Raw genomic sequence first — 20629 nt, forward strand, 5'->3', positions numbered from 1 at the left:
AATCAACTAACGCCTTGGTGGTCTTGAACTCTCCAATCTGAATGGGAATAAGTGGTTCCCTTGTTTTAAATTCTTCAACCGTGTCATTCACCCCATGATCTTCAATGGTGATTGAACTCACGTGTACGTAATTTTACTATTTGATGAACTGCTACTCTGATGGCTCGGATTTTTTAATGTATCACTCGGCAACTTGGATGGATTTCTCTTTAAACTAGCCACTTCTTCTGCAAGCTGGCTCACCTGTTTATCCCTCGCAGCATTGGCTTTCTCTTGGAGCTCTAACCTTTGATTTACAATTTTATTTTGAGCTTACTAATCAGTCTTCATCGGCTTCAGAAAGTCCATCACATCTTTGAGCCACCCCTTATTACCCGAAGAACTTCCTTGACCTTGAGCCACCCCTTGACTTTGCTGATCCTGCTGATAACTCTTCTGATAAAATTTATTATAACCCCCCGACTCCTTTTGATTGTACCCGCTTTGACCGCTACCCCTATCGTTCCCATATTGACGCTGATTCGAATGATAACCTGCTTTTTGGGAATTACCTTGAAAATTCGGGTTTTGTTGCGTGTGCGGGTTTCCGTAACTGAAGTTGGGATTGTTTCGGAGGCCCGGGTGATAGGTATTTGAATTCATATTATTATTGTACCTATTCTAACCGTGAACAAAGTTCACCACATCTTCTTCCAACACAGCCCCACAAGTAGCCGCTACATGGCCTATTCCACCACAACCCTCAAAAACTGGATACGCCTTCCTGACTTGCCTTTCTCTTTCACTCCCACACCCATCAATTGATCCAACTTTATCTCCAACCTGGCCATACGATCATCCGACTCACCACTATCCACGGCTTTCACAACCGCCATTTTCACCATGCGATTCGACTGAGCTTGCCTTTTTGAATTGATTGCTTGGCTCTCTAAGTGTTGCCAATCTTCATTCTCATCATTAGTAAAAAACGACCCATTTGTGGTTGACTGAAGATCACGCACATCGACAATCGATAACGTGTCATGAAACGCTTTTATCAACTCCCACAGTGCGATCCCGTCATGCGGACAATTTCTCAACAACCTCTTGAACCTCGTAAATGCTTCATGAAAAGTCTCACCCGACCCCTGCTGAATATTTATGATGGAGGTTCGGGCCTCCGAAGTTCTTTGCGGTGTGTAATACTCGTCTAAGAATTGTTGAGCTAGATCTTGCCACATGTAGATACTTGCTGACGGTAAAGATAGGAACAACTGCTTCGCTAGATCTTTAAGGCTGAACTGAAACACAACTAGCTTGACTTCATCAGCGGTGAACCCTTGACTCGAGATGGTGGCACAAATCGCATTAAATTCGCTCAAGTGTAGGTATGGTTCTTCAGATGCTTTCCCATGAAAGGTAGACATCCCGGTCAGATTACTTTGTCTTACTGAAAATAATTTAATATTACTAATTTAATTATTAAAATAATTTAATTATTAAAATAATTTAATTATTACTAATTTAATTATTAGAATAATGCTGGCAGACGAAGTCAAGCGGTTTTTAGATAAGATTACTTAAACTAAACGATTACCTAAAAAGATATGTAAACAATATTAATTAAAAAGCATTCATTCTAGGTTCGGGTTATGTTTTCCATACGTTAATAACAGATTCTCTAGTCTTTGGTTTTGTAATAATTGCTAGTGCTATGGTTTGATTTATGATGACAAACGATAACTTAACCGAATTGTTGACACAAATGAACCCGGACTCCACAATTGCCAATTCTATGTGTAGGACAACTAACTCAATGATAAGGTGATGATTCTAGTTCAATGACACAAGAGCTTAAACCCTAAATGTTGATGAACAACCAAACAAACGTTACACAAATCAATAATCGCAAACACAACCTTTAATAAAGCAAGTAACTAATTAAGCAAGACAAATTCATATAAAATCAATCAAGCTTTATTCATTAAGTATAAGAATTTGTTCTAAACAGTATTTCACACAAAACCTTAGCCTAGAACGAACACAGGCTTTAGCCGAACATGATCATGATGTCAAAACACTTATCTTTGATGAACATGCAAACCCGAGATGAACCGGAAGCCTTGGAATGGTAGGAAATCGTCCTAAGCAGCCTCTTTTGCCTCTGGAAGTCGTAAAAATCCTAATGGGGAAGTTAAGGGGTTTAAATAAGGCAAACCCTAATTTTTGCCGACTTTGAGCATTTTTGCGTATCGCGAAGATGATTGGCATGCTCGTTTGCATATCGCAAAGGACAAAATATTCGGGGTCTGGATCTTTCAACTTCGCGTATCGTGAAGTTGTTCCCCTGCATCTTTGTGTATCGCGAAGATGCAATTTTTCAGATTTAATTATTTTCTTTTGTTGACTGCCTCGTGATGCGTGCACTTCCAATCTCTCACTTCTCGATCTTCGTTCCAAGCCCGTAAATATCCTCATTAAGCTCCATAGCTTCCAAGTTCCTGAAAACACATAAACATACTTGAAGTACCAATGTTCATTTGATTATTTAACTAAAACTAACTAATTAATATGTAAAATAAACTAACTTTTACCCAGCCATCAGGAAGCCGCTCCTATTCCCCAGCCAAAACTCTCTACTACGGAGGATGTTAAAGTGGCTAAGCTTAATGGTGAAAATATGGAGGAAGCAGGTCCGAGTGGCGCAGAGCATAAGATATTTTAAAGATTATATATTTTTAGAAAATATAACCAAAAGACTTATTAGGAGTGAAAATAAAATATCTTAAGGATAATATATCCTTATGCCTTGTGTGCGTTATCACAATCAAACCAAAAGATCATACCTTGAAATATAAATTGTGTGATAAAACTAAGTGTAAAGAGTACCTTTGTGGAGATCATTTATAAAACTAAGTACATGTCCTCAATATCTTGGATGCTAAGGCTCTGCCCCCAGTGTGGTTTCCACAATCACCTTCATGTATATCCTTGAGAACTTCTTGTGCTTCTTGATATTTCAAGTATCTCAAGTATGGACCTGCAAGTGATTTTCTATACAAAACATCATTTAGGATAATATACTGGGTTACCTTCATTCGGAAAGCTCTTGGATTTTCTCATTCTGGAATCTTGTAATCCTGAAGATACCGTATTATAGGATGGGTCCAGGATACTTGATCATCCTTTGTTTTTGAAATTTCCATGACTTCGTGGTTCTCCTTTGTTGCTGGAGTCAAGATATGTATGATGGGTATCTTGATGTGATTAGGTATCTTGAGAGCTGATGCTAAATTTACCAAATCATCTGCTTCAGTGTTTTCTTCTCTTGGTACCTGTACTATATCAAATGTTTTAAAACACATAGCTAATTTCTTAACTATTTCTAAATATTTTACTAAGTTTTCTACATTCACTGCATAAAAGCCATTAAAATGGTTAGCTAATAACAATGAATCAACATAAACTTGAAAATACCTGACCTTCATGTCCTTAGCTAGTTGTAAACCAGCTATTAAGGCTTCATATTCAACCTCATTATTAGTAGCCTGAAATTCATAAGATATCGATAGAGGTATAATGTTCCCCTGTGGCGATTTTAGCAGGATACCTAGACCTGTTCCTCTTATGTTGGAGGGACCATCGGTATGCAAGGTCCAATTCTCCTTGACCTCTAATTGTTGAACATATTTTTCTACTTCTTCGAGTATATCCTGGCTAAAATCAGCCACAAAGTCGTCAAGTGCCTGAGATTTGATGGCTGTCCTTGGCTCATACAAGATATCGTATGCACTAAGTTTTACAGCCCATTTTGCCATCCTACCTGACATTTCTGGTTTTTTCAAAACAACTTTAATTGGATAATTAGTTTTTACATGAATACCATGGGTTTCAAAATAGTGTCTTAATTTAGTAGAAGCCATTATAAGTGCCAAAATTAACTTTTCAAGATAAGAATACCTAGATTCAACATCTACTACACTTTTACTTACATGATATATCGGATGTTGTTGACCTTCATGATACTTGACTAAGACAACACTTATTGCGCTCTCAGAAACAGCTAAGTACAAGGATAATGGTTCACTATCAACGAGCTTCATCAGGAGTGGTGCTGAGGATAAGTATTCCTTAAAGGATACCAACGCCCTTTCTTGCTTCTCTCCCCATTTAAATTTTTGATTCTTTCTCAGGATATCATAGAAGTCCTTACACTTCTCTGAAGATCTTGAGATGAATCTGTTAAGAGCTGCTATTCTACCTGTCAATCTTTATACATCTTTGACATTTCTTGGTGATTTGATATCCAGGATAGCCTTGATCTGCTCAGGGCTTGCTTCTATTCCTCTCTTGGTGACGATGTATCCAAGAAACTTTCCTGCTTTGACACCAAAATGACACTTGGCTGGGTTCAGCTTCATGTTATACTCGTCCAGGATGTCAATTGCTATTGCCAAGTCTTTGAGATGATCCTCAGCCTTCCTTGACTTTACCACCATGTCGTCTATGTAGACTTCCATCGTGTCCCCCAGTTGGTCTTTGAACATCATGTTGACTAGCCTCTGGTATGTTGCACCTGCATTTTCAGTCCAAAAGGCATTGCAGTATAACAGTATATACCTGTGGGAGTCATGAAGGCTGTGTCTTCTTGATCTGAAGGCTCTATTTGAATCTGTTGAAATCCTGAGGATGCATCTATGAAGGTTAGCAGTTCATGGCCAGCAGTTGCATCCACCATTGAGTCAATGTGTGGGAGTGGAAATGGGTCTTTTGGACAAGCTTTATTCAGGTCTGTGAAGTCCACACACACTCTCCACTTTCCATTCTTCTTCTGGACTACTACTAAATTGGCCAACCATCTAGGATATTGGACCTCTCTTATCATCTTGGTTTTGAGTAGTTTCTGCACGTTTTCTTATATGATAGCGTTTCTCTCAGGAGCAAACTTCCTTCGCTTTTGATGTACCGACATGAAAGATTTATCTATACCAAGTTTATGAGTAATTATGTATTTAGAGATACCTGTCATATCTTCATATTTCCAGGCGAAGGGAGAGGCTATTTTCTTTAAAAAGGATATCAATCCTTGTTCGATATCCTCAGGTGTCACACCCCGACTAGCACAATGCGGAAGCGTAAAACGGGAATGTAACAGACACCTCTGATATCATCACATTGTTTATAAAGAAACATTACAACTAATTTACAATATATTACATTTCTTCGTTCTATCATTGTTTAACAGTCTAGGCGATACAAACAAAACTAATTCGTTAATTATACATTCTTACTACTAACATCCTTGCCTCTATTCACATAGCAACAACCACACACTTCAGGCAAGTAACAGATCATCAAATTACTCCGATTTAGGTACACCTGAAAAGTAGGGCTTATTCGTTTATCAAATGGTTTTAAGGTTTATTGCACGCGCAATCAACCTGAATTGATTGTCCTTATGCCTTGGGCCAAGTTGTTGGGCCTTGGGCCAAGTGGTGGGCCTTAGGCCAAGTGGTTGGGCCTTGGGCCAAAGTGGTTGGGCCTTGAACGGCCCATTAGGCAAGAGTGTTCTTACGGTCTAGTCTAGTAACGTGTTGTGTATAATTTACAGGCCCTTGCTTGTGATCGTGCACTTAGGAATTTTCTAGCTCGCTGTAGGTGTTCGATTGATTTCAGGTGAGTTCATGATGCCCTTTTACTCTTTTTACTTTTGGGCTAGCATGCACACCTAAGCGTTTTCTTACATGATGAAATGCTTTTAAACTAATTTATATAAGCTTACTAGCATATGGTAGGCCTTGGGATGTTAAATATATATATATATATATATATATATATATATATATATATATATATGTATATACATTATTGCTTGGCCTATATCTGGCGATGTTGTAGTCGTTTCGACTACTGATGTTGTGTATGCCTACTTTGTGTTTGCATGCACTGATGTTACGTGTTTGGGTTGTATGTTTGCTTGACCCTGATGTTATACGTGGATGTTATATATATATACTGTGATATATATAGAGATGTAATTGAAAGGATGTTTACATATACATTTTGTATATGTATGTATGAGGATGTTTAGTTCTCGGTAATGATGATTTGAAGGATGTACCCTTTTACTTTTTAAAACTTTTGGTTTGACTATCTTAACTATTACTACTGATGTTATTTACTTAAAACTTGAACTCACTCAGCTCAAGCTGACTTTGTGTGCATGTTAGTGTGAGTTTCAGGTTAGGAAGAGGATGCCTTATTGCTTGGACGTGCATGAAGCTACTTGGACGGTGAAGGGCATACAGGAATTGAAGTTTTACTATTAAACATTTATTTTTAAAAATTTTTATTTAAAGATAACTATGTTGATTTTGGGCAAAATTCCCAGGTTTTGGGAACTTATTTTATTATTTATGTTTTCCGTTGAATTATACTCTGAATTACTTATTTTAACGATATGAATCATTTTAAGTTTAAATATTTTTAAAAGTGTTTTGAATGATTACCAACTGTGAGGTTCCCGGGGTCCGGGGCCTTACAAGTATGTGAGGCGTAGTACAAACAAAATGTAAATTTCAATAGTTTAATTTAATATTAATGGTAAAGCCTTAAGAAGCTTATAATCATTCGTTTCTTTATTAATTTATTTAACTTACAAAAAAATAAAAGAGGTTAGTCTTTTTGGTCCGTAACTTTCGCCCCCCTATAAGTTTCTCCGAGCTCCGCCACTGGCGACAAGGTCATTACTTGAGAGACATGAATAAACCTTGGATAAAACTGGGGAAAGTCCCAAACGTGTGGACATGAAAATGCCGAAACTTTAGATAACATGAAAATGTTATAAACTTTAGATAACATGAAGATGTTATAAACTATATGTGTGACACGTCTGCCACTTATCTTAAGGATTCGGTATATAGCCGACAACAAACGGATTATCAGCTAGTCTGGTCCGCCTGCCTCGAACTATATCCGAACCATCGTGCACTCCAGATGACGTTAGAAAGGTGAAGACCTTTAAACCTTAGAAGATATCAGGGATATCATATTCGTGCGCTCCAGGCGTTCGTTAGAAAGGTGAAGACCTTTAAACCTTAGTAGATATCAGGGATATCATATTCGTGCGCTCCAGGCGTTCGTTAGAAAGGTGAAGACATTTAAACCTTAGTAGCTATCAGGGATATCATATTTGTGTGGGAGGTGATCAGCCTCTAACTGTTGTCAAGACAGCATATCCCTAGGATAACTACAAAACACTAAACTCTTGATGAGGGGTGGGTGTTAGCCTGGCTAACACCCCTCCAATTCCTAAGTCAGTAAACTTGATAAAGAGATAATAAAGTAATAATGTAAAAAATAGATCATGAAACATACATTTATCCTAAGATGTTGAGGATATGAACATACCAGTTGAGGATACTAACAAAAATATGCCTTGAGATGGATAGCATTCCAAGCTCTTGGTATAGGAACACCTTTCATAGTGATCAATCTGTAGGCCCCTTTGCCTGCTTATGAATCAATCAAGTAAGGACCTTCCCACTTTGGAGCTAGCTTTCCATATGCTGGGTTAGTGGTATTCTGGAATGCCTTTCTTAACACCATGTCTCCTACTTGGAATCTTTGAATTCGAATGTTTTTATTGTAGGACTTGGCTATTCTTTGATGGTATGCTGCCATTCTGATTTTGGCAAGATCTCTGAGCTCGTCAATAGTGTCAAGCTCTTCAGTAAGACTTCGGTTGTTGGACTCAGTATCTTGGATGTTGGTTCTTGCCGTGGGGATCACCATCTATGTAGGGATAACAGCTTCGGCCCCAAATACCAAAGAGAAAGTTGTTTGACCCGTTGCATTTTTTGAAGGGGTTCTAATAGCCCAAATAACGAATAGCAATTCTTCAACCCACTTTCTATTCTTGGACCCCAATTTCTTCTTCAAATTGTTGATGATGATCTTTTTACTAAAAGCTGCTTGACCATTGGCTTGAGGATGTACTGGAGTTGAAGTCACCATCTTGATTACCCAACTTTCACAAAAGTTAGTTGTTCTGCTACCGATGAACTGTGAACCGTTATCACAAACGATCTTTACCTGGATACCGAATCTTGTCAGGATATTGCGCTTGATAAATGAGATCACATCCTTCTCTTTGACTTGGACAAACGCCTCGGCTTTGATCCACTTGGAGAAGTAATATGTCATAGCCAGCATAAAGACTTTTCCACCAGGAGCCTTAGGCAGCTTTCCTACAATATCCATTCCCCATTTCATAAATGGCCACGGGGATATGATAGGATGTAGTGGTTCAGCTGATTGATGCAATATGTTGCTGTGTCTTTGACAAGCATCACATTTCCTGGAGAAGTTCATTGAATCCTTCTTCATTGTTGGCCAAAAGTAACATGTCCTTAGTATCTAAAATACTAAGCTCTGCCCCCAGTGTGGTTTCCATAATCACCTTCATGTATATCCTTGAGGACTTCTTGTGCTCTATGGTGTTCCAAGCACCTTAAGTATGGACCTGCAAGTGATTTTCTATACAAAATATTATTTAGGATAATGTACTGGGTTATCTTCATTCGGAACGCTTTGGGATTTTCCCCTTATGGGATCTCGTTATCCTGAAGATACCGCATTATGGGATTGGTCTGAGCCCTAACAATCTATATTTTTTGTAATTCGTATCTACGTTCATGACCTCCAATTTTTATTTTGTAAGACACCTTTAAAATATATTATGTTCAATAAAACAATTTACTATATGAACATTAACCATATGCTTGATAATTTACTGTCAGTTATAAATCATTTTAGTTTGTTTAGAGAACTTGGAATCTTATGATCCTTATTTCTTTGGAGATTCATTGTTTAAAATATAAGGAAAATTGAATAGTGTGTCCCAAGTTTCTCCGGTACATGTAAAAATTTTGTCTTTTTGAACTAAATGATCACCCCATGTAATTGCCGATAGTGTGTCCCCGGTTTCTCCGGTACATGTAAAAATTTTTGCCTTCCAAATAGTTTTCAATTTGATTCTTGTTTTCTTTTTTTTATTCTTGCTATAACTAGTCTAAGTAATAATGGTGCGTCATTATAGTAACAATGAAAAAAAAACTCATTTAGGCATACAAAATACAAATTAACTTCCAACAATCATCTAAATGTATAATTTAACTATGTATAGAACAAATGTTAACCATTTACAAAATATGATGACCACTTGACTAAGATAAAATCAATACCATGTTGATATATATTTTAATAGTTACAATAAGGTACAACATTAAATGCTTATCAATGCGCATGTATATTAGTGCGGATCCTTTTACAAAGAAATTAGTTAAGTTAATATTATAGAGCATGTCAATGCTTTGATGATACTTTCACCTCTTACGGGTACTACAAAAATGGATGGTGACCCCTTAGTGAGAATTAAAAACAGTACATCAGCCTAAACAAGTTGTATAGAAGCACGATTGGCAACGAAACAACATTGGAAACAAACTCGAAAAACTCAGAATCGCCATCAACGTTATCAAACAAAGCTATGTTTGGAGACTGATACATTTGTAACAAATTTACAGCATGATCAAGGGTATAACCAAAGAATCAGGCAATAGTTGCGAGTTAAAATGAAGCACAAGGATAGTATAGGGCTGAATGGTATTTATTGTAATATAGCATGTAAATAGTTAGAGATTTTAGGGTAAAGGTGTGGATCACGTGTGGAGTTTTCATATTAAACATATTTTCCGAAGCTATACACAATTAAAGAAATGTTGATCAGGGAAACCATGTCATGGTGTTGCTTGATTAATCGACGCCACACATGAATCATTGAAACCTGCGTTCAACTTGTGTCGTGAACAGATATTACTAAGGTTATATTTGACCGACAAGTAACGGTGTATTCCTGCCGCGACAAGTAACGACTCATTCCGATCTTGGCAATATGAACATGTGGGCACTTGACTCAGTCAATTCTCGGGATTTTAATATACCTCCAAGCGCAACAGGTAATTGGTTCAAATGTCGAGAAAGATATACTCGTTGATGGTATGTTCTGTAGAAAAAGCAACATTTTAACAACCGTGTTGAACGGGATATTGATTAAACAGTCTTCAAACACTGAGGGATCATAAATATATGATCTTAAAGTGTTTCAGTAATTGAAGCTTCCGGTTAAAATCTAGATCTCGGGTTTTCCAACAATCGTGAATGTACAGTGACTCAGCTAAATTCAAACTATTTTTTTTAGAAAATATCAAGTATAGAACGTATTTAAACTTTTTATCGCATTCAATCATAGATTAATAAAAGTATATTGACTTTATAATTTTGTATTTTAAATAAAACAAAATCTTGTTTTATACAATCACTACAATTTTGGTATGTGATATGAGTGCATTTATTAATAAAGATATTTTTAACAAAAATGTTCAAACACAACATTATTGCATTTATTATCAAGCATATATTTTTTTAATAAACCGCTATAAATAATCCTTAGATTCATACTTTCTAAACCACATCATTCTTTTCGGTACAAAATTGCTGTACTATTTTTTGAAAAGTAGATTGGGTAGTTTTCAAGGGAGATAAATTTCTACGACTGCTTGATGTTCATAGTGTTCCATTATATATGCAAGTGACGTTGGTGACTTGTTAAAGCTATGATGGTACGCTATGAATATTCAACATGTTGTAGAGAAGTTTCATATTTGTCACGTTTGAGCAAAATAGTGAATTTATTCAGGACCTCCCCTCCACGAATTCTTGTCAAAATCCGTATAAGTGGTATTACATACGCTGTTTTTTATATTTGGTCTTGAATGAATGTATATTTATCCGCTTGCAAATTTGAAAAAAATTAAAATGCACCCTCAAAATTATTATTGATGGTTGGTTGTAAATTTCGATGTATAATTAAATGCTATTTATCTAAAATATCTATATTTTTTGTAATTCGTATCTACATTCATGACATCCGATTTTTATTTTGTAAGACACCTTTAAAATATATTAAGTTCAATAAAACAATTTACTATATGAACATTAATCATATGCTTCATATTTACTGTCAGTTATAAATCATTTTAGTTTGTTTTGAGGACTTGGAATTTTATAATCCTTATTTCACGGGAGATTCATTATTTAAAATATAAGGAAAATTGAATACTTTTCCTCTCAAGTCTTTCCAAAAACTAGTGGAGAATTTAAAGCTCAATTCACATCGTGTTAAATAACAAAATACATAGGTATGAAACAATTCAACCTATATGATTGTAATCACTAATTCTAGTTTCAAATTAATCACTTCGACAGTCGGTGTTGATAAATATAAATTTCACTTATTATAAATCAAATAAATCGAAAAGGATGACCACAAGGACATAACACACAAAGTATTTCAACAATTATAACTTTTTATTGGCTTTGCTAGAGCGCAAAGTCAAGAAATTCTACTGCGGCATTCAAATTTTTTGTAGTCCAGAATAATTTTTGATGTAAAATTTTGTGTATTTGGACTACATGATCACCCCATGTAATTGCCGATAGTGTGTCCTCAGTTTCTCTAGTACATGTAAAAATTTTTGACTTCCAAATAGTTTTTAATTTGATTCTTGTTTTCTTATTTTTATTCTTGCTATAACTAGTCTAAGTAACAATGGTGCGTCATTATAGTAACAATGAAAAAAAAAATCATTTATGCATACAAAATACAACTTATCTTCCAACAATCATCTAAATGTATAATTAACTATGTACAACAACAAATGTTAACCATTTACAAAATATGATGACCACTTGACTAAGATAAAATAATTACCATGTTGATATACATTTTAATAGTTACAATACGTTATAACATTAAATGCTTATCAATACGCATGTATATTAGTGCGAATCCTATTACAAAGAAATTAGTTAAGTTAATATTATAGAGCATGTCAATGCTTCGATGATACTTTCACCTCTTACGGGTACTACAAAAACGGATGGTGACCCCTTAGTGACAATTAAAAACAATACATCAACATAAACAAATGATGATCTAAGGATAGTAATCAAGCGCATCATATATTTCTTTTAGCTTTTGTATACTTTGTTGTAGATCCATTTTCGTTTGTTCTCATTTGCTTCCTTTCCAAAAATCAACTAGTGAGCCATAATGGAGACATAAATTCATGGTTTGAGCTTTTTTGCTCGGATAGCATTCGATTTTTTATTTCAAGTTGTTTAGTAGCACGGTTGGCAACGAATCATCATTGGAAACAAACTCGAAAATCAGAATTGCCATCAACTTCATCAAACAAAGCTATGTTTTGAGACTGATACATTTGTAACAAATTGTTGCGAGTAAAATGATGCACAAGGATGGTATAGGGCTAAATGGTATTTATTGTATTATGGCATGTAAATATTTAGAGATTTTAGGGTAAAGGTGTGGATCACTTGTGGGGTTTTCATATTAAACATCTTTTCCGAAGCTATACACGATTAAAGAAATGTTGATCAGGGAAACCATGTCATGGGGTTGCTTGATTAATCGACGCCACACGGGAATCATTGAAACCTGCGTTCAACTTGTGTCGCAAACAGATATTACTAAGGTTATTTTTGACTGACAAGTAACGGTGTATTCCTGCCGCGACAAGTAACGACTCATTCCGATCTTGGCAATCTGAACATGTGGGCACTTGACTCAGTCAATTATGGGGATTTTAATATACCTCCGGGCGTAATAGGTAATTGGTTTAAATGCCGAGAAAGATCTACTCGTTGATGGTATGTTCTGTAGAAAAAGCAACATTTTAATAACCGTGTTGAACAAGATATTGATTAAACAGTCTTCAAACATTAAGGGATCATAAATATGTGATCTTGAAGTGTTTCAGTAATTGAAGCTTCCAGTTAAAATCTAGATCTCGGGTTCTCCAACAATCGTGAATGTACAGTGACTCAGCTAAATTCAAGTTATTTTTTTAGGAAATATCATGTATAGAACGTATTTAAACTTTTTGTCGTATTAAATCATAGATTAATAAAAGTATATTGACTTTATAATTTTGTATTATAAATAAAACAAAATCTTGTTCTATACAATCACTACAATTTTGGTATGTGATATGAGTGCATTTATTAGTAAAGATATTTTTAACAAAAATGTTCAAACACAACATTATTGCATTTATTATCAAGCATATCATTTTTTATTAAACCGCTATAAATAATCCATAAATTCATACTTTCTAAACCAAATCATTATTTTCTATACACAATTGCTGTACTTTTCTTTCAAAAGTAGATTGGGTAGTTTTCAAGGGAGACAAATTTCTACGACTGCTTAATGTTCATAGTCTTCCATTATATATTCAAGTGACGTTGGTGACTTATTAAAGCTATGATGGTATGCTATGAATAATCAACATGTCGTAGAAAAGTTTCATCTTTGTCACGTTTGAGCAAAATATTGAATTTATTCACGACCTCCCCTCCACAAATTCTCATCAAAATCCGTATAAGCGGTATTACATACGCTATTTTTTCTATTTGGTCTTGAATGAATGTGTATTTATCCGGTTGCAAATTTGAAAAAAATTAAATTGCACCCTCAAAATTATGAGTGATGGTTGGTTGTAAATTTCAATGTACAATTAAATGCTATTTATCTAAAATATCTATATTTTTTGTAATTCTTATCTACATTCATGAGCTCTGATTTTTATTTTGTAAGACACCTTTAAAATATATTATGCACAATAAAACAATTTACTATATAAACATTAACCATATGCTTGATAATTTACTGTCAGTTATAAATCATTTTAGTTTGCTTTGAGAACTTGGTATTTTATAATCCTTATTTCATGGGAGATTCATTATTTAAAATATAAAGAAAATTGAATACTTTTCCTCTCAAGTCTTAAAGCTCAATTCACATCGTCTTAAATAACGAAATACATAGTATGAAACAGTTGAACTTATATGAGTGTAATCAATAATTCTAGTTTCAAATTAATCACTTCGACAGTCGGTGTTGATAAATATAAATTTCACTTATAATAAATCGAATAAATCGAAAAGGATGACCACAAGGACATAACAAACAAAGTGTATCAACAACTACAACTTTTTATTGGCTTTGTTAAAGCGCAAAGTCAAGAAATTCTACTGCGGCATTCAAATTTTCTGTAGTCCAAAATAATTTTTGATGTAAAATTTTGTCTTTTAGAACTAAATGATCACCCCATGTAATTGCCGATAGTGTGTCCCCAGTTTCTCCGGTTCATGTAAAAATTTTTGCCTTCCAAATAGTTTTCAATTTGATTCTTGTTTTCTTCTTTTTATTCTTGCTATAACTAGTCTAAGTAATAATGGTGCGCCATTAAAGTAACAATGAAAAAAAAAACTCATTTAGGCATACAAAATACAAATTAACTTCCAACAATCATCTAAATGTATAATTTAACTATATGTAGAAGAAATGTTAACCATTTACAAAATATGATGACCACTTGACTAAGATAAAATCAATACCATGGTGATATATATTTTAATAGTTACAATAAGGTGCAACATTAAAAGCTTATCAATGCGCATGTATATTAGTGCGGATCCCATTACAAAGAAATTAGTTAAGTTATATTATAGAGCATGTCAATGCTTTGATGATACTTTCACTACTTACGGGTACTACAAAAATGGATGGTGACTCGTTAGTGTGAATTAAAAACAGTACATCAACACAAACAAATGATGATCTAAAAATTTTTGCCTTCCAAATAGTTTTCAATTTGATTCTTGTTTTCTTCTTTTTATTCTTGCTATAACTAGTCTAAGTAATAATGGTGCGTCATTATAGTAACAATGGAAAAAAAAACTCATTGTGACATTTGAGCCAAAACAAGGTACATCTCAGTACGTATTTACCGATTAAGCAAATAAACGTCTTTTGCGTAACAAACGAACGATTAACCGAACGGGTTGGGTTATGACCCAGTATCTCAGGGGGGCCATCTATAAGTGATATACGATCTATAGAAGCTAAATTATTAGTAATATGGCCTTAGTTTGATAGCAAACAAGTTAAACGAAAACATGCTCGTTTAACTACCTGCTATAGATTTAAACGCGAAAGATAGTTACAAACCAAGCATTGTATCATCCGTTAAGCCGAAAAAGACTTACCAAAAACTTCTTTGAAATGTTTTAAGTGATCCGTGAAAATATTTTTGATTTTTACAAACATATAGTATGTTTTTATAATTTTACTCAAAACTAGCTGAAAAACACTCATTTTCGCACTGTTTAACGCACCCGATAAGTTTTTCGCGCTATAAACCGAACCTGAACTAAATTTGGACTGGGCTTTTCGTTTTTGGGCCTTTAGAATCAGAAACTTGGGCCAAAATGGGCCCAAAATGGGCCTATAAGCCTTCCAATCGGACCAGCCCACCCCACCCCCATTCTTTTTATAAAACTTGTTTTGCAAGCTTGTTTATTCATTCTAATTTATAAGAAGTTGAGTTCCAAGCAACTCTAAACCTGATTTTCCAGAATCCTTCAAACCCTAAGGTAAGGAGCTAAAATAAGTAACTTTTGTACTTGTTTAACCTTGATTAATACCATAAAAACATGTCTTGATTACTAAAAATCATTCCTAACCATGTACAAATCCCAAAAATGGTCCATAAACATGTTTTGATCATACACATGGTAGGGAACCTGGTTTGACAGTTTTTTTTGGCCATAAACACAGATTAAAGGGTTGAAACGGCGTTTTTACAGTTCAAAAGTTCGCTTTTGTGCACTAGCCGAAACCCTAAGTTAAAGGGCTGTTATGTTGATGAAAAATTTCTTGGTTTGTGATATAGGACTTTTATCTAGCTTGAATAGAAGCATAAGAATCTGAAAACTTGATTAGAAAGTCGGAAACGAGCCAAACCCGCTAAGGTAATGCCGAAACACTCGCTTACGGGCTGTTTAGGTTATGGTTGTGATGTGCATATTGTTAGGCCTTGAAATTTTGCAGGAACATCTGGGACCATGTCAATGAGTCCCTGTTTAAATTTGGTAATTTTTCGACCATCCGAGAATATTTGGTGAATTTATTACCGAATTGGGACGTTTATTTGGGAAAAATAGCTATAATACTTCAAAAATTATGAAATTTTTCTGGGAACTCAGATTTGATGTATTTTGATAACATATGAATTTTGGGATCATTTGGAGAGGTTTAAAGGTGATTTGTTTATATGCGTTCGTGTGAATTTTTATAGCCGAATTTGGGCCGAAAAGAATATCGCACGAGCTTTTTACATTCTGGAATTGATACAGGTTGATTTGGGACATGATTTGAGTATTCAGGAATTTTTGGAAATTGTTTGGGGTAAACGGACGATTTTCAGGCGAAATATAGCTGATAAAATGAATTTTTATAAATTAATAAATAAGTAAATAATTTCAAAAATATTTTTATAAAAATCTACATATTTTAATTGATAAGTGGCTAAAGTTTCATAATTTAATGATTAACGGTTAATTAATTATGGTAATTTGAATATTAAACAAATTCAATTTTTATAAAAACCGGCAAGTTCGCGATTAACGAACCTGCGGGAATATCAAAACACCAAGAGTAATCAAAAAAATCATTTTTTTGGACTAATTAAGTAAAAACGAACTTTTCTATGAGAAACCTGGACAATCCGGGTGGATTGTGCGCGTTTCTTCTCAAATCAAACTGAATAAACGGAAACGGGCCCCGTGGCTAATCCGGGACCCCAGTATGTGATCTTTCTTTATAACTTAATCATTTTGTTAACCAATACATTTACCCAAGCTTATTTTACCATAACTGTTTTCTGAACGCGTAAACGAACAACTTGGCTCAGCTGGGAAAACGGGAATCTGAGCCAAGTTCGGTTTTAAGTATTAGACATTGAACAACATCACAACCTAAGCCTATTGCCACTTTCTTGGCGTTCCAACTATACCCAGATTAGTTATACAGTCCAGATTAGTATTGAGATTATAATAATATTAAAATATTAATTTTATTATAATATTGATTATATGAACTACTGATAGCGGACCGAACAAACCACGAGCTTCATGACCCCACTCTTTAAACCGTGAGTTTCATGACCCCCACTCTTTAAACAGTTTTACAAACTTTTGGGGTGAAAAGCATGTTTGATTACATATACATACCTGAAACATGTATTGATGTGAATTATCTAAGTGCTAACACACGAAAGTCCCCACTATCACAGTGATTAACTTCGAGCCGATGGCTTGTGAATAGTACTATTGGTTTGACAAACCCAAACGGAGCCGGCATGTATTGCTGAGACTTTACCCCATTTGCACATGACCATAATTATACAACACGCTATGTAGTGTTAGACATAGCTACTTGGGGCATGTTGTGGGTGGAAAGGGGCCACAATGTGTCACACCCGGCCCTGAACGGCGGAAACAGCCGGGCGCGCGCGCGAGTGGGGATTGATACTTAAGCACGGGCCATTGCAAACATTCAAGATAAGATTTTCATTGCGCATGAAATGTTTAATACAAATACATTACATTGTTTAAAAATTACATAAAATCATCCAAGTATAAAAACTGTTGAAGATTACCACGCCATATCCCCTTGCGCGGCGAGAACAACCACGCGCATCGAAGGGATAGAACTAAAATCTTCCAAAAAGCTAGTTTTAGATGTTCAGCGTGAGGTGCTCTAAGTGTGACTCCATGCGCTACCTAGTTATCTCCTGAAAGACACGCAAAACATTTGAATCAGTATAAACTGAGTGAGTTCACAAGTTTTAGTAACTTGATAAATCGTATTGCATCATAATCTTGATAAAAATCATTCTGAAACATAATTCTGATAGCATCATTAAAACACATGCTTGGTAAAACATAGTTCTATCAACACATTCTGATAAAATCGTTCCGCGAGTTACGCGCGAACATTTCTGGGAACTGTGCTCGTCTGTGTAAGTGGCGCTGCCACTACGAGCGAAATAAGTAATACCGTCCCGCGGGTTGCGCGTGGACATTTCTGGAAAGCCGTGCTCGTCTGTGTAAGTGGCGCTGCCACTACGAGCGAATAATACTGTAATACCGTCCCGCGGGTTACGCGCGGACGTTGTGCCGGAAAACAAGGCGCTCGTCTGCGTAAGAGGAGCGACCTCTACGAGCGGGCTCAAACCCATAGTACTGCCCCATGACCATACTAGGCACTCGTCTGCGTAAGAGGTGCGACCCCTACGAGTGGGCGGATCAAACCAGCAGTCCCTACCCTTAGAGTTCCAATGGTAAAGTGATCACTTACTCGAGTTCTGGCGCACATACATCGTAAATCATAGATAACCGTTTGCATTGCTCATCATGAAACATAATTTAAACACATAATCGCTTGCATAGCTTGTAAGTATACCATGATAAAACATTATTTAAGTACGTGTCCCTCGCCCCGAAAACAGTTTAAAAATAGTGAAAACAGTGAAAATAGGGGCTGTGAGACTCACCTGTGGTTCTTGTTAAGGGATTAATCGAGATTCGGGTTTTCTTGGTGTTGGCCTTTGAATTGAAGGTCTAGAATACGATTAAATAACAAGAAGTATATAAGAAATAGGAGAATATAAGGTTTGGAAAGTAGATCTCAAGTTTATAATCTCGGCTTACCTAGTAACTGGAACGGAATTGAAAATAACGGATGCTTGGGAGATGTTTAGTGCAAGTTTGCAGTTCTTAAGAGAGAAGTTTGAAGTGTGTTTGGGTGATAATTTAGGTTACATATTTATAGGCAAACTCAAGGGAACACAATCCCTTGCTTTAGGGGATTGTAATCTTTTCATATCTAGGTGTAATGATGATAAAGTATGGAAATTATTATTGTTTATTGTTTATTTAAAAGTGGAGTAGTGGATAAAAGATTTTGATTTGATTTGGTCAGGACATGCAGGTCTGTGGTTGGTGGGAGTAGGGTGGCTGACAATTGACTTTTCATGTTACAGTGTGCTTTTTCAGGTACTTTTGTCAGTGTACAGTAAAAAGTGGAAAAATCTCTGAAACACGCTACTGTTTCCTTTTGGGCGGGAGTAATTTCCTTACGTCTAGAGAATAGACTAAGTGTTCTGTGCGTATCACTTTGTGCGCATAGCTTTCTGCGTGAAGGACATTTCTTTGCTGCGGGTAGGTGCGTAACCTTCTCGCAGTTAGGGACATTGAGTTTCATTTGTAGATTCTCCAGGTGGTCTTGGTATTTCAACATAGTGATCAGTCATGTTGAAGTCAATTCCATCTTGGAGCTTCAGACAAACTAGCTTTCAATGTTCCCGCCATGCGGGGAGGTTAGTTCCCTTCCGCACGCGCATAAACGATTTAGGATGCACCCGCCTTAGCATCGTGCGGGATGGTCAACCCATTAGACAACGTAACGTTAAGTTACATGAAAACATAAAGCCAAAACATTCGCGCATGGCGCATATAACATATGCCCACGCTGGTTCTTAACACGGTGCGCTCGCGCAGGGCGCACATAATATGCCCGCGCTGACTAACATGGCGCGTTCGCGCACGGCGCATATAACAAATGCCCGCGCTGATTCTAACATAGCGCGCTCGCGCAGGGCGAACATAACAAATGCCCGCGCTGATTCTAACATAGCGCGCTCGCGCAGGGCGAACATAACAATTGCCCGCGCTGATTCTATATGGCGCGCATAATATTTACAATCACCTAATTATTAGGTTGATTACTTAGTTTAAGGGATTGGGAATTTACCGGGTGTCACATTCTCCCCCTGTTAAGCGAATTTCGTCCCGAAATTTAGGAGACGTCGCTGGCAGAAGCCATGTTCTGAAAGAGGTGTGGGTATTTCTTGCGTATTTGATCTTCTCTTTCCCAAGTGAATTCAGGCCCACGCCTCGAGTTCCATTGAACCTTTACTAACTTGATTCTGCTTCTGCGTAACTTTTGTTCTTTCCAATCGGTTACTGCTATAGGTTCTTCTACGAAGTGCAGTTGTTTGTCGATGTGAATCTCTTCCAACGGCAAAATCAACGTTTCGTCAGATAAGCACTTTTTGAGGTTGGATACATGGAACGTATCATGAACTCCACTGAGTTCGGCGGGTAAACGGAGTTTATAAGCAACCGGACCGATCCTCTCCAGGATCTCAAATGGTCCAATGTAGCGCGGATTCAACTTTCCTCGCTTGCCGAAACGGGGGACTCCTTTCCATGGAGAGACTTTCAAAAGTACTCTATCCCCTACTTGAAACTCCAACGGTTTCCTTCGCACATCTGCGTAGCTCTTCTGTCGGTCGCGCGCTGTCTTAAGGCGATCCCGTATCTGAAAAATCTTGTCTGTTGTTTCTTGGATTAATTCTGGACCAGTCATTTGCTTGTCACCCACTTCAGCCCAGCACAGTGGGGATCTACACTTGCGCCCATACAAAGCTTCAAACGGCGCAGCCTTGAGGCTTGTGTGATAACTGTTGTTGTAAGAAAATTCAACCAATGGGAGATGAGTATCCCATCTACCTCCGAAATCGATTGCGCATGCGCGTAGCATATCTTCCAATGTCTGGATTGTTCGCTCGCTTTGTCCATCTGTTTGGGGATGATA

The sequence above is a fragment of the Bidens hawaiensis genome, unplaced genomic scaffold, assembly GCF_021521415.1.
Source record: "Bidens hawaiensis isolate Kalapana, Puna unplaced genomic scaffold, B.hawaiensis_p1.1 tig00023636_1, whole genome shotgun sequence".
Taxonomy (NCBI): domain Eukaryota; kingdom Viridiplantae; phylum Streptophyta; class Magnoliopsida; order Asterales; family Asteraceae; genus Bidens; species Bidens hawaiensis.